The sequence below is a fragment of the Ursus arctos genome, unplaced genomic scaffold, assembly GCF_023065955.2.
Source record: "Ursus arctos isolate Adak ecotype North America unplaced genomic scaffold, UrsArc2.0 scaffold_32, whole genome shotgun sequence".
NCBI lineage: Eukaryota > Metazoa > Chordata > Mammalia > Carnivora > Ursidae > Ursus > Ursus arctos.
Window position 1 is genome coordinate 32,177,181 of NW_026623008.1, and position 12,355 is coordinate 32,189,535.

A 12,355-nucleotide genomic window follows, 5' to 3' on the forward strand; every position below is an offset into this window, starting at 1 on the left:
ACTCAAAACTATTTGCCTCTCTAGTTGTTACCTAGAAGGCAAACCTGATTCCATCACTTTGCTGCTCAAAGCCCTTGGGGGACTCCCTACTGCCCTCAGCACAGATTATTTAAAAATGTTTTCTAATGAAGTAAAACCCTTTTTCAAACTGAATCTTAGAATCCTAATATCAGAAGCAGGTGTAAGTGGTGAATTTCACTACCTGTCTGTAAGCTCAGGTTTATAATCTTCCTGTAAACCACCCAGTACACGAGCTAACATATCTGGGGGTCTGCCGCGAGTCTGGATTAGGGACATAGCCTATCAGAGGCTGGCCTGGGTCTGGAGAGTAGATCGAGCCTGGGGCCCTGGCCGTTAGATGCCTGATTTCACAGGTCTGGGCCCCTGGGCACTCCCTGCATGGCAGAGCCGGCCATCCCCAGGCAACCCAGGCCCGGCCCTGCCCACATCCGCAGGCAGGGATCTGCCTACACTCTCACAGGAAGAAGGCATTCCCTCTGGCTGAGTGGATGTCCCTCTTCCCTTCCTCCAGGACTCCAGAGGCCACTCATCGACAAGATCCAGCTCTAAAGCCACCTTCCGTCCGCTGAGAGCCCCTTGGCCTGGGGGACCCGCTTGTGGATCATCTCGTGAACCGTTATTAGTCACCTATCACATTGCATCATCCTTGTGCCTCTCCCCAGTGGTGCCATGAGCCACACGCCTCCTGAGGACAGGTGCATCTTCTTCACTCCTTACTGCCCACCATGCAGGCGACACCACGCATAGGGGAAGCCCTGAATTTGTCATGGTGAAGGGGTGACTAAATAAGGGAACTGATGATTTCTTTTTTTTAAATAAAACTTGCCTCCTTTGGGGAACTAAGAAAAAATAAGGCTTTTCATCAATGCTATCAGAGTTGCCCCCCTGAATGAAACATTAAAAGTAAACCATTTCCTAGGGACCCAAGGCACAAAATTCACGCTGGAAACTTCTTAGAAGGATGAGGTGAAGGCCCTGCAGCCGAGGATGTTTCCTGGAACTTGGGAGCAAAGTCCAGGTCTCTGGTTCCCATGAAAAACGAGGCTGCTGCTTCCCAGACACCCATGGAAACAGCCTGGTTATTTCAGAGCTGAAGGAAGGGCCAATTACAGATGGTTTTGTTGTGAACCATGAACAAATGGAAGAAATTCTGGGCTAACAAAATGTAAATTTCAATCTGCAAAGAAACCTCAGAACACAGCTCCCAGGACAGTAGAGGGTCCCACATTTCCCAGCGCTAAAAATGCCGGGCTGTGGCAGGCAGGATTTTGTTGTTGTTGTTGTTGTTGTTCAACCTCTTTGACATGTAACAAGAACAGAGGAAATCAATGCAATTGCGATTTCCCTCTGAGCTACGATCTCTTTAATCACGGCCGCTTCCTTACCCAGAGCGATGCCGTTGGGCTCCTCTGGCGGCTGCCACACCATCCACACGGACTGAGTGTCACTTCTGGCAACACGAGCCTCACTGGCAGGCCCGGGGCTGGAGGGAGGAGAGGAAACCATGAGGCAGGTGCCTCTACGGTGTTACGTGGAGACATGACGTGGAGACAGCCCAGGACTCTGTGGGCTGGCCGAGCATTCTCTACCACAGCTGACTCTGTGCATGGACCAGACACTCTAAGGCCACAGACGACTTCTGGAATCTAGCTGACTCCGTGTGGCCCCCTAATGATGGTAAGAAAACACCTCATTTAGAATCCAGATCATCTGCTTTTCCAACTTCTAGAAGCGGTGCTCACACACTGTGCTGGGAGCCCATGAGTGCAAGGGGTGCGAGGCTGCAAGCACATCAAGCTGGAGGTCAAGATTCTGCCCATCTGGGCTGAATCCTTTCGGGAGCTTGACACCTGCCAGCAAGTGTTAGGTAAATCAGATGGCCTAAAGTCCCTCCCCACTGACAAAGTCACGTATTTACAAGGAGTGATTTTTCTCGTGTGCACCGTCTTAGAAAATTAAGAGTTGGCGCACGAATGCACAAAATAATCCCGTGTGATGTGGCCCCTTTGCCTCCAGCTCACAGCCGTCATAAATATATTCACGTAAACAGCCCGGTGAGTGAGTGTGCGGCCAGCACCAGAACTTGTGGTTGGAGCTTACCTGACTCCCAGATGAGAGGCAATGGGCTCGGAGCAATGCATACAGAGACAGGAGGATGTGTGTTACAGTCATTCCGGGGCCACTGAATTCTGCCTCTGGTTACTAAGCTGAGAACGGTATTTAAAAGTTTAAACCCGTGTTTGAACACATCTGTGACCCTTGCGCTTGGTAACCTAAACGTAAGGAGGCTATGGGCTCCCACACCAGGACCAACTGCACAAACGGGCAAATTTTGATGGCAGCCTCATGGGTCCCCATCCCCCGCGCCATCCCCAAAGCTGATCATTTGGATCGCGCTGAAATGAGGGAGAGGAAAACCTGCCTCCAATCACACTGCAGGAGAAGAAGGAAAAGTATTCTGTGACTTACAGCCTCTACTTCAGGAAGTTGTAACTGGCCAAGGTTGGAGGCTCCTTTTTCTTTTCCTTTGTGTAACCGGGACTCCATGGCTTCCCATAGTTTTGCAAACAACCTTGATCCAACTGCCCCCGTCAGACCCTAGCCCCCCGAGGCTCTGCACCCAGGAAAGGATGGTGTGCAGAGCTCCTTCCTCTCCTTGACTGAAGCCCAGCGCTGGTGCTGTCTCCCAGCAGAACACAGAGATGCCTTCCAGCTCGACAGCCGAGCACCATGGGGGCTAATTGAATGACTTTGGCCGACATGTATCAGGAAATCTACAGTTGTCCTACTTCTGTGAGAAGCTTCTGATCCCTAATGTGTGTGTGTGGGGGGAGCAGTATCTCCCCCAGGATATACACCCCTCCCTGACTATTTGCTACAGTCAGTGTAACAATAAAAATGTAAAAGGAGATAACCTTTAAATGTCTGACAAACTGGAAAAACATTTGCTGATGATTTAGACGTCCACAGAAGCAAAGCCATCAAGAGGCGCTTGTGATTCTGGCCCAGAAACACAGGTGCAGGGCAGTGTGGGAGCCCGTGGAACCCACCGCACTCTGTGTGAGAGCTTCTAGGGACCTCCGGGCATGTGGACGATGGGAGTGGGTGGCACCACGGAAATCAAGGCACCCAGGCTGGGAGTGGGGCTCTTAACCCGATCTGTGCTGACACTGCCAGCGGGGCGTTTTATGGCCCCCGCCCACCCAGCCTTTACTGCGCTGCCTCTCATAGAGTTATGACAGAAATTTGCAGAAGTTCGTCATTAGGCTGTAGAAATTCACTCCAGGCTAAAATTGGCCATATAAATGCCCAGTGACTGAAAAACAATTCTGTTTTGTTTTCCTCAACTGAAAAAAAGGGGTACAAAAGTGGTTCGAAATTTAAGTTAAAAATGACAACTGGGAGGGAGTTAAGATGGCGGAGGAGTAGGGGACCCCTTTTTCAGCCGGTCCCCTGAGTTGAGCTGGATAGGTACCAGACCAGCCTAAATAACCACGGAATCAGCCTGAGACGCAGGATGATGCATCTGGATCTCTACAAATGAACATCTCCAGCGCTGAGTATTGAGGTACGAAGAGGGGAGCTGTAAACCGTGCACAGATATCGGAAGATAAACGGAAGGGGGAGGGAGCCGCCGTGCTTGGGCGCCGGGAAGCGGCAGCCACCTGCACGGGGGAGCGGGCGGACTCACAGAGGGCACCCGCGAGAGAGCGGACTGAGATCGGTGAGCTGTGAACGCGCGCCACCAGGCATCTCCCAGAACACCGGAATCCCGGTGTGCTCACGGGATCCAGACTGAGACCGGGAGCTCCTGGAGCGCGCGCGCGGGGCGGCTGGTGGCTGGCGGGCCACCTGCACAGGGGAGCGGGCGGACTCGCGGTCGGCACCCGCGAAACAGCAGACTGAGACCCTGAACCGGGTGCGCGCGCCACCAGGCTTCTCACGAAACTCCGGAATCGAGGTGTGCTCACCGGGCATAGACTGAGACCGGGAGACCCGGGAGCAGTGCGGGGTGGCCGGTGGCTGGCGGCATTAGAAACACAAAGGACAGAGACGCGCCGGCCCTGGAAGTGAGGGCAGGGACGCCGGGTGTGGGGCGCACATCCCGGGACGCTGCAGGGTTGAGCAGCACCAACAGTAACAGAGTAAAAGTGGCCAGAACATCAGTGGAGAACGGGCCACAATCCCTCTGTTCTGTGACAATGCTGCCTCTGCTGCTCTGACTCTCAGAAGAGGCATAGCCGGCCGCCAGGGAAAGCCACCAGAGAACAAAAGCCTGGAGATACCAGCTCAGAGAGTGCCCATCCCCATCCTCCCTCGCAGGGGACACGGAGACTCTAACCAAACAGGGTTGCCTGAGTATCGGCGCAGCAGGCCCCTCCCCCAGAACACAGAAGGCAGGCTGAAAAATCAAGCAGCCCACAACCCGAGGCGCCTGGGTGGTGCAGTCATTGAGCGCCTGTCTCCGGCTTAGGGTGTGATCCCAGCGTTCCGGAAAGGAGTCCCTCATCGGGCTCCTCCGCTGGGAGCCTGCTTCTTCCTCTCTCACTCCCCTGCTTCTGTTCCGTTCTTGCTGACTGTCAGTCTCCCTCTCTCAGATAAGTAAATAAATAAAATCTTTAAAGAAGAAGCCCACATCTCTAATATCCCTATAAAACAAGGGGCACGGCCTGGGACCCAGTCAATAATTTTGGGCTCTGGACAACCCCGCAACCTCTCCTCATTAGAATGACAAGAAGGAGAAGCCCCCTCCAGCAAAGAAAAGACAGTGAGTCTGTGGCCTCTGCCACAGAAGTAACGGATATGGATGTAACCAAATTATCAGAAATGGAATTCAGAGTAACAATGGTCAAGATAATGAGTAGACTTGAAAAAAGTATTAAGGAAAATGTTACTGAGAATATAGAATCCCTAAGGGCGGAAATGAGAGCGAATTTGACAGAAATTAAAAATTCTATGAGCCAAATGCAGGCAAAACTAGAGGCTCTGACGGCCAGGGTCACGGAAGCGGAGGAAAGGGTTAGTGAATTGGAGGATGGGTTAATAGAGGAAAAAATAAAAATAGAAGATGGTCTTAAAAAAATCCACGCCCACGAATGTTGGCTACAGGAGATTACTGACTCAACGAAACGATCCAATGTAAGAATCATCGGCATCCCCGAGGGGGTGGAGAAAAACAGAGGTCTAGAAGAGATATTTGAACAAATTGTAGCTGAAAACTTCCCTAATCTAGCAAGGGAAACAAAAATTCGTGTCCAGGAGGCAGAGAGGACCCCTCCCAAGCTCAACCATGACAGACCTACACCACGTCACGTCATAGTGCAATTCGCAAATATGAGATCCAAGGATACAGTATTGAAAGTGGCCAGGGCAAATAAATTTCTCACGTACCAAGGCAAAGGCATCAGAATTACCTCAGACCTGTCTACACAGACCTGGAATGAGAGAAAGGGTTGGGGGAGCATTTTTAAAGCACTTTCAGAGAAAAACATGCAGCCAAGGATCCTTTATCCAGCAAGGCTGTCATTCAGAATTGATGGAGAAATAAAGACATTTCAGAATCGCCAGTCACTAGCCAATTTCGTAACCACGAAACCAGCCCTACAGGAGGTATTACGGGGGGTTCTATAAAAGTAAAAAGGCCCCAAGAGTGATACAAAACAGAAAGTCACAGCCAATACAAAGACTTTACTGACAACATGGCAGAATTAAAAGCATATCTCTCAGTACTCAGTCTTAACATTAATCGTTTAAATTCTTGCTTTAAACGCCACAGCGTTGCAGATTGGATAAAAAGAAATGACCCATCCATTTGCTGTCTACAAGAGACTCATTTCGAACCCAAAGATGCATTCAGACTGAGAGTAAGGGGATGGAGTACCATCTTTCATGCAAATGGACCTCAAAAGAAACCTGGGGTAGCAATTCTCATATCAGATAAATTGGATTTTAAACTACAGACTATAATTAGAGACGCAGAAGGGCACTATATTATTCTTAAAGGAAGTATTCAACAAGCGGATATGACAATTATAAATATATATGCCCCCAACAGGGGAGCAGCAAGATACACAAGCCAACTCTTAACCAGAATAAAGAGACATATAGATAAAAATACATTAATAGTAGGGGACCTCAACACTCCACTCTCAGAAATAGACAGAACACCCTGGCAAAAACTAAGCAAAGAATCAAAGGCTTTGAATGCCATACTCGACGAGTTGGTCCTCTTAGATATATATAGAACACTACACCCCAGAACCAAAGAATACTCATTCTATTCTAATGCCCATGGAACATTTTCAAGAATAGACCATGTTCTGGGACACAAAACAGGTCTCAGCCGATACCAAAAGATTGAAATTATCCCCTGCATATTCTCAGACCACAACGCTCTGAAATTGGAACTCAACCACAAGGAAAAATTTGGAAGAAACTCAAACACTTGGAGACTAAGAACCATCCTGCTCAGGAATGACTCGATAAACCAGGAAATCAAAAATCAAATTAAACAATTTATGGAGACCAATGAGAATGAAAATACAACAGTCCAAAACCTATGGGATACTGAAAAGGCATTCCTAAGGGGGAAATACATAGCCATCCAAGCCTCACTCAAAAGAATAGAAAAATCTAAAATGCAGTTTTTATATTCTCACCTCAAGAAGCTGGAACAGCAACAGAGGGACAGGCCTAATCCACGCACAAGGAAGAAGTTGACCAAAATTAAAGCTGAAATCAATCAAGCAGAAACCAGAAGCACAGTAGAGCAGATCAACAGGACTAGAAGCTGGTTCTTGGAGAGAATCAATAAAATTGACAGACCACTGGCAAGACTTATCCAAAAGAAAAGAGAAAGGACCCAGTTTATTAAAATTACGAATGAAAAAGGAGAGGTCACGACGAACACCATTGAAATTGGAAGGATTATTAGAAATTTTTATCAACAGCTATATGCCAATAAACTAAGCAATCTGGAAGAGATGGAATCCTTCCTGGAAACCTATAAACTACCAAGATTGAAAAAGGAAGAAATTGATTTCTTAAACAGGCCAATTAATTATGAAGAAATTGAGTCAGTGATAAACAACCTTCCAAATAACAAAACTCCAGGCCCGGACGGTTTTCCTGGGGAATTCTACCAAACATTCAAAGAAGAAATAATACCTATTCTCCTAAAGCTATTTCAAAAAATAGAAACAGAAGGAAAGCTACCAAACTCATTCTATGAGGCCAATATTACCTTGATCCCCAAACCAGGCAAAGACCCCCTCAAAAAGGAGAATTACAGACCGATTTCCCTAATGAATATGGACGCCAAAATCCTCAACAAGATACTTGCTAATAGAATCCAACAGTTCATTAAAAGGATTATCCACCACGATCAAGTGGGATTCATACCTGGGATGCAAGCGTGGTTCAATATTCGCAAATCAATCAGCGTGATACATCATATCAACAAGAAAAGACTCAAGAACCATATGATCCTCTCAATCGATGCCGAAAAAGCATTTGACAAAATACAGCATCCTTTCCTGATTAAAACCCTTCAGAGTGTAGGAATAGAAGGTACATTTCTCAATCTCATAAAAGCCATCTATGAAAAGCCTACTGCAAATATTATTCTCAATGGGGAAAAGCTGGAAGCCTTTCCCTAAAGATCAGGAACTCGACAAGGATGCCCACTCTCGCCACTATTATTCAACATAGTACTAGAAGTCCTTGCAACAGCAATCAGACAACAAAAAGGGATCAAAGGTATTCAAATCGGCAAAGAAGAAGTCAAAATGTCTCTCTTCGCAGACGACATGATACTCTATATGGAAAACCCAAAAGAAGCCACTCCCAAACTATTAGAAGTTATAGAGCAATTCAGTAACGTGGCAGGATACAAAATCAATGCTCAGAAATCAGTTGCATTTCTGTACACGAATAACGAGAAGGAAGAAAGAGAAATCAGGGAATCCATCCCATTTACAATAGCACCAAAAACCATACGTTACCTTGGAATTAACTTAACCAGAGACGTAAAGGACCTTTATTCTAGAAACTATAAATCACTCTTAAAAGACATTGAGGAAAACATAAAAAGATGGAAAGATATTCCATGCTCATGGATCGGAAGAATTAACATAGTTAAAATGTCCATGCTACCCAGAGCAATCTACACTTTCAATGCTATCCCGATCAAAATACCGAGAACGTTTTTCAAAGAACTGGAACAAATAGTCCTTAAATTTGTACGGAACCAGAAAAGACCCCGAATCTCCAAGGAACTGTTGAAAAGGAAAAACAAAGCTGGGGGCATCACAATGCCGGATTTCGAGCTGTACTACAAAGCTGTGATCACAAAGACAGCATGGTACTGGCACAAAAACAGACACATAGACCAATGGAACAGAATAGAGAGCCCAGAAATGGACCCTCAGCTCTTTGGGCAACTAATATTTGATAAAGCAGGAAAAAACATCCGGTGGGAAAAAGACAGTCTCTTCAATAAATGGTGCTGGGAAAATTGGACAGCTACATGCAAAAGAATGAAACTTGACCACTATCTCACACCATACACAAAAATAAACTCCAAATGGATGAAAGACCTCGATGTGAGACAGGAATCCATCAAAATTCTAGAGGAGAACATAGGCAGCAACCTCTACGACATCGGCCAAAGCAACCTTTTTCATGATACATCCCCAAAGGCAAGAGAAACAAAAGACAAAATGAATTTATGGCACTTCATCAAGATTAAAAGTTTCTGCACAGCCAAGGAAACAGTCAGAAAAACTAAGAGGCAGCCCACGGAATGGGAGAATATATTTGCAAATGACACTACAGATAAAGGACTGGTATCCAAGATCTACAAAGAACTTCTCAAACTCAATACACGAGAAACAAATAAACAAATCAAAAAATGGGCAGAAGATATGAACAGACACTTTTCCAACGAAGACATACAAATGGCTAACAGACACATGAAAAAATGTTCAAAATCATTAGCCATCAAGGAAATTCAAATCAAAACCACACTGAGATACCACCTTACGCCAGTTAGAATGGCAAAAATAGACAAGGCAAGAAACAACAATTGTTGGAGAGGATGTGGAGAAAGGGGATCCCTCCTACATTGTTGGTGGGAATGCAAGTTGGTACAGCCACTCTGGAAAACAGTGTGGAGGTCCCTTAAAAAGTTAAAAATTGACCTACCCTATGATCCAGCCATTGCACTACTGGGTGTTTACCCCAAAGATACAGACGTAGTGAAGAGAAGGGCCATATGCACCCCAATGTTCATAGCAGCAATGTCCACAATAGCTAAATCGTGGAAGGAGCCGAGATGCCCTGCAACAGACGACTGGATTAAGAAGTTGTGGTCCATATATACAATGGAATATTACTCAGCAATCAGAAAGAACGAGTTCTCAACATTTGCTACAACATGGACGGCACTGGAGGAGATAATGCTTAGTGAAATAAGTCAAGCAGAGAAAGACAACTATCATATGATTTCTATCATCTATGGAACATAAGAACTAGAATGATCAGTAGGGGAAGAAAGGGATAAAGAAAGGGGGGGGTAATCAGAAGGGGGAATGAAACATGAGAGACTATGGACTATGAGAAACAAACTGAGGGCTACAGAGGGGAGGGGGGTGGGGGAATGGGATAGACCGGTGATGGGTAGTAAGGAGGGCACATATTGCATGGTGCACTGGGTGTTATACATAACTAATGAATCATCGAGCCTTACATCGAAAACCGGGGATGTACTGTATGGTGACTAACATAATATAATAAAAAATCATTATTAAAAAAAAATGACAACTGTCTCCGTTGTTTGGGCTGTTCAAGCACACCGCTACCATACTGTCATCCTCGGTCCACTCTAGGATGAGGGGAGAGCTGGGGACTCCGTTGCCAATGCGGACGAACGTGAGCACCCGGAGCTTGCATAGCATGAACTTCTGGAGACCGGCCAGCAGCGCCGACTGCGTGTGGTTCCCTTGCACGATGGGACTGCGGGGCTCGGGGGTCCAGGTCGTTGGCCCGGAACAGAATCTGGAGCATCCACACACAAGCGTGCATGGTCATGGGGATGCAGGGTGCCAGGAGGGGGCCTCTCAACCACAGGGCAAGGACCAGCAACTGCGGCTTCTCCCCCACAGCAGCGGTGTTTAAGGCTTATGGATCTAGTTTCCATATGCTGGTATTTAGTGGGGAAGACGTGCTCCAGAGCAGAAGAGGAGCTGAGTTAGGACCCAGCCCATGGCAGGGGGAGCTCCCCTGAGCCGTGATTTCCCAGAGCTGAGGCACACAACAGCAGGCACACCAACCACATCCACTAGAACGAGGACTTGGTCATAAACACCGACACTGTGCTTCCTACAGAAGGAGCCAGCGCCCCCTCGGTTTCCCAGGTTCTTGGGAAATTGGGCTCCTGTCTCGAGAGAGTTGCTGGAATTCCCTGCACCCTGGGCCACAGTCCCCCTGGGCTCTGTGCTGCTGCCCATGCACAGACACAGCACCCTGGGAAACTCCAGTCCACGGCCCTGCCTGCTCCTGCTGGTTTGCTAAGTCCTCACTCGCAGCTCATCCTTCCTGAACTGGTCCCTTAGTCCAGGACCCAGAAGGCCATAAGAGATGGCGGACCTCAGGGAGGAGCTTGAAAACAGCAGGGCAAGCTCTCTTCTCCAGGACCCAGGTATGTGCTGTGGAGTTGTGGTCACTACACCTGCCCAGTGAGATCCCCACGTCCAGCAGGGCCTGGGGGAGCAACTGAATGCCCACGAGAACAGGAGGGGGAAAACCAGAGGCTGGGGATCAAAACCAAGGAAAGCCTGGAGTTCCGATGCTGGAAGGCTGTACAGGGAGTAACAGACAGGTGTGGGGCCCTATGGGCCACATCCAGGAAAATCCGTCCCACTGCTCGGGGGAAGTGATGTAAACAAAAGCACAGGTGGATAAGTGCAGGTAAGACTAAACCCAGCAAGGGCCCCCCAAGAGGCAGAAAGGTGCTCGCCCCTCCTGCTGTCGCCATTGCCCTGGATGGCCCAGGATGCTGGTGTGCGCACCAGCATGCAGGTAGCTAAGAACACCCACTCAGCACACGCTAGGAGCACACCGCAGCTCACAAAATCAAACCCCCTTCCCTCTCAGACCAGATCAGAGCCAGCCACCATGATGACTCCCGTTGTACAAGCCAGGAAGCAGAGGCTCGAGCTTAAGTAGCCGGCTCCTACCCGTGTGTTGTTTGGGCCTATGTTAGGAGGTTGTAGTCGTGCCTCGTCACCAGATGGCAAGGAAGTTTAGAGGAGAAAACAGATGTGAACATCACAACACAGGACGGTGCTGCAGGTCTGGAAGACGCCCTGCGCTCCTTAGTCTAAGGGAGTGACACGCAGGAGCACCTGCACAGTCTAAGCACAGGACAGTCACCTCTGACACATACCTTGTAGCCCAGTATGAGCCCGTTCTGGTCCTGTTCAGGCACCAAAGCCCACGTCAGTAAAATCTGGGTGGAGCTGACGGCCTCAGCAGACGTGTTTTCAGGAACGTCTGAAGGAACTGCAAAGGATGAGTAAAACAGATTGGTTCCCAAAGTCCAAAGGCTTCAATAAATAAAGGTCTAATTTTTACCTAATCAAGTTGTCCTTGAAAGAGCAACCAGTTCTGAGCATTTTGGAATGATCAGATTAAGCCGGCAGAGGTATAACAGAAATGTAAATCTCTAATATTAGCAACAAATCCCACAAATCCTGGGTATGTAGGAGCTCAATTTTATCTGAATCTACCCAGCAAGAAAATGTGCTTGGTCTATTTTTAGATTAACTTGTGGGAGCTGCAGACTTGGATCTCAAATGGGAAATCCTCACTCTCAGCCACCCGGGCATCCATGACGCCCCACCTGCGCCATCCCCACTGCTCTGTAGTTACCCAGAGAGCTGTGGGCAGACTGGTTCTTTATTAGCCCATAACACTGTCTAAAACAGGTCTTTAAGAAAATGGCACTATTATGCACAAACAAGCACTAAGCGGGGTTTTTCCCCTTCCCATTTTTTGGAATGGAAACAGATTTATCTCTACCACCAGCATCTTCATTACAGGAAACCTGCTCGAAGCAGCCTTTAGAGAAGACTAGATGGTATCTTGGCTATTAGAGCACAGAGAATGGCTGCAGATGGCAGGGGTTTACAGAGAGAGCGAGAAGGCAAACGGGAGCGGCAAACGAAAACATAAAACATTTGCATTCTCCCCTTCTTTGTGCACCATAAAAATGCGGGTAGCAAGGTTTTGCTCTCTCTACAGTCAACAATTACTAATTAAACAAAGCAGAACC

At 47.7% G+C, this 12,355-nt stretch overlaps 1 protein-coding gene across 1 annotated transcript in view; it reads right to left on the reverse strand.

Annotated features, from left to right (window-relative positions):
* LOC123001741 (uncharacterized) overlaps positions 1-11,672 on the reverse strand; it is a 55,419-nt gene extending 43,747 nt beyond the window's left edge. Inside the window, exon 1 of the mRNA XM_057305443.1 lies at positions 11,468-11,672. The gene's annotated coding sequence lies outside the window, so the exon portion shown is untranslated. The remainder of the gene's footprint in view (positions 1-11,467) is intronic.
* Between the last annotated feature and the right edge of the window lie 683 nt (positions 11,673-12,355).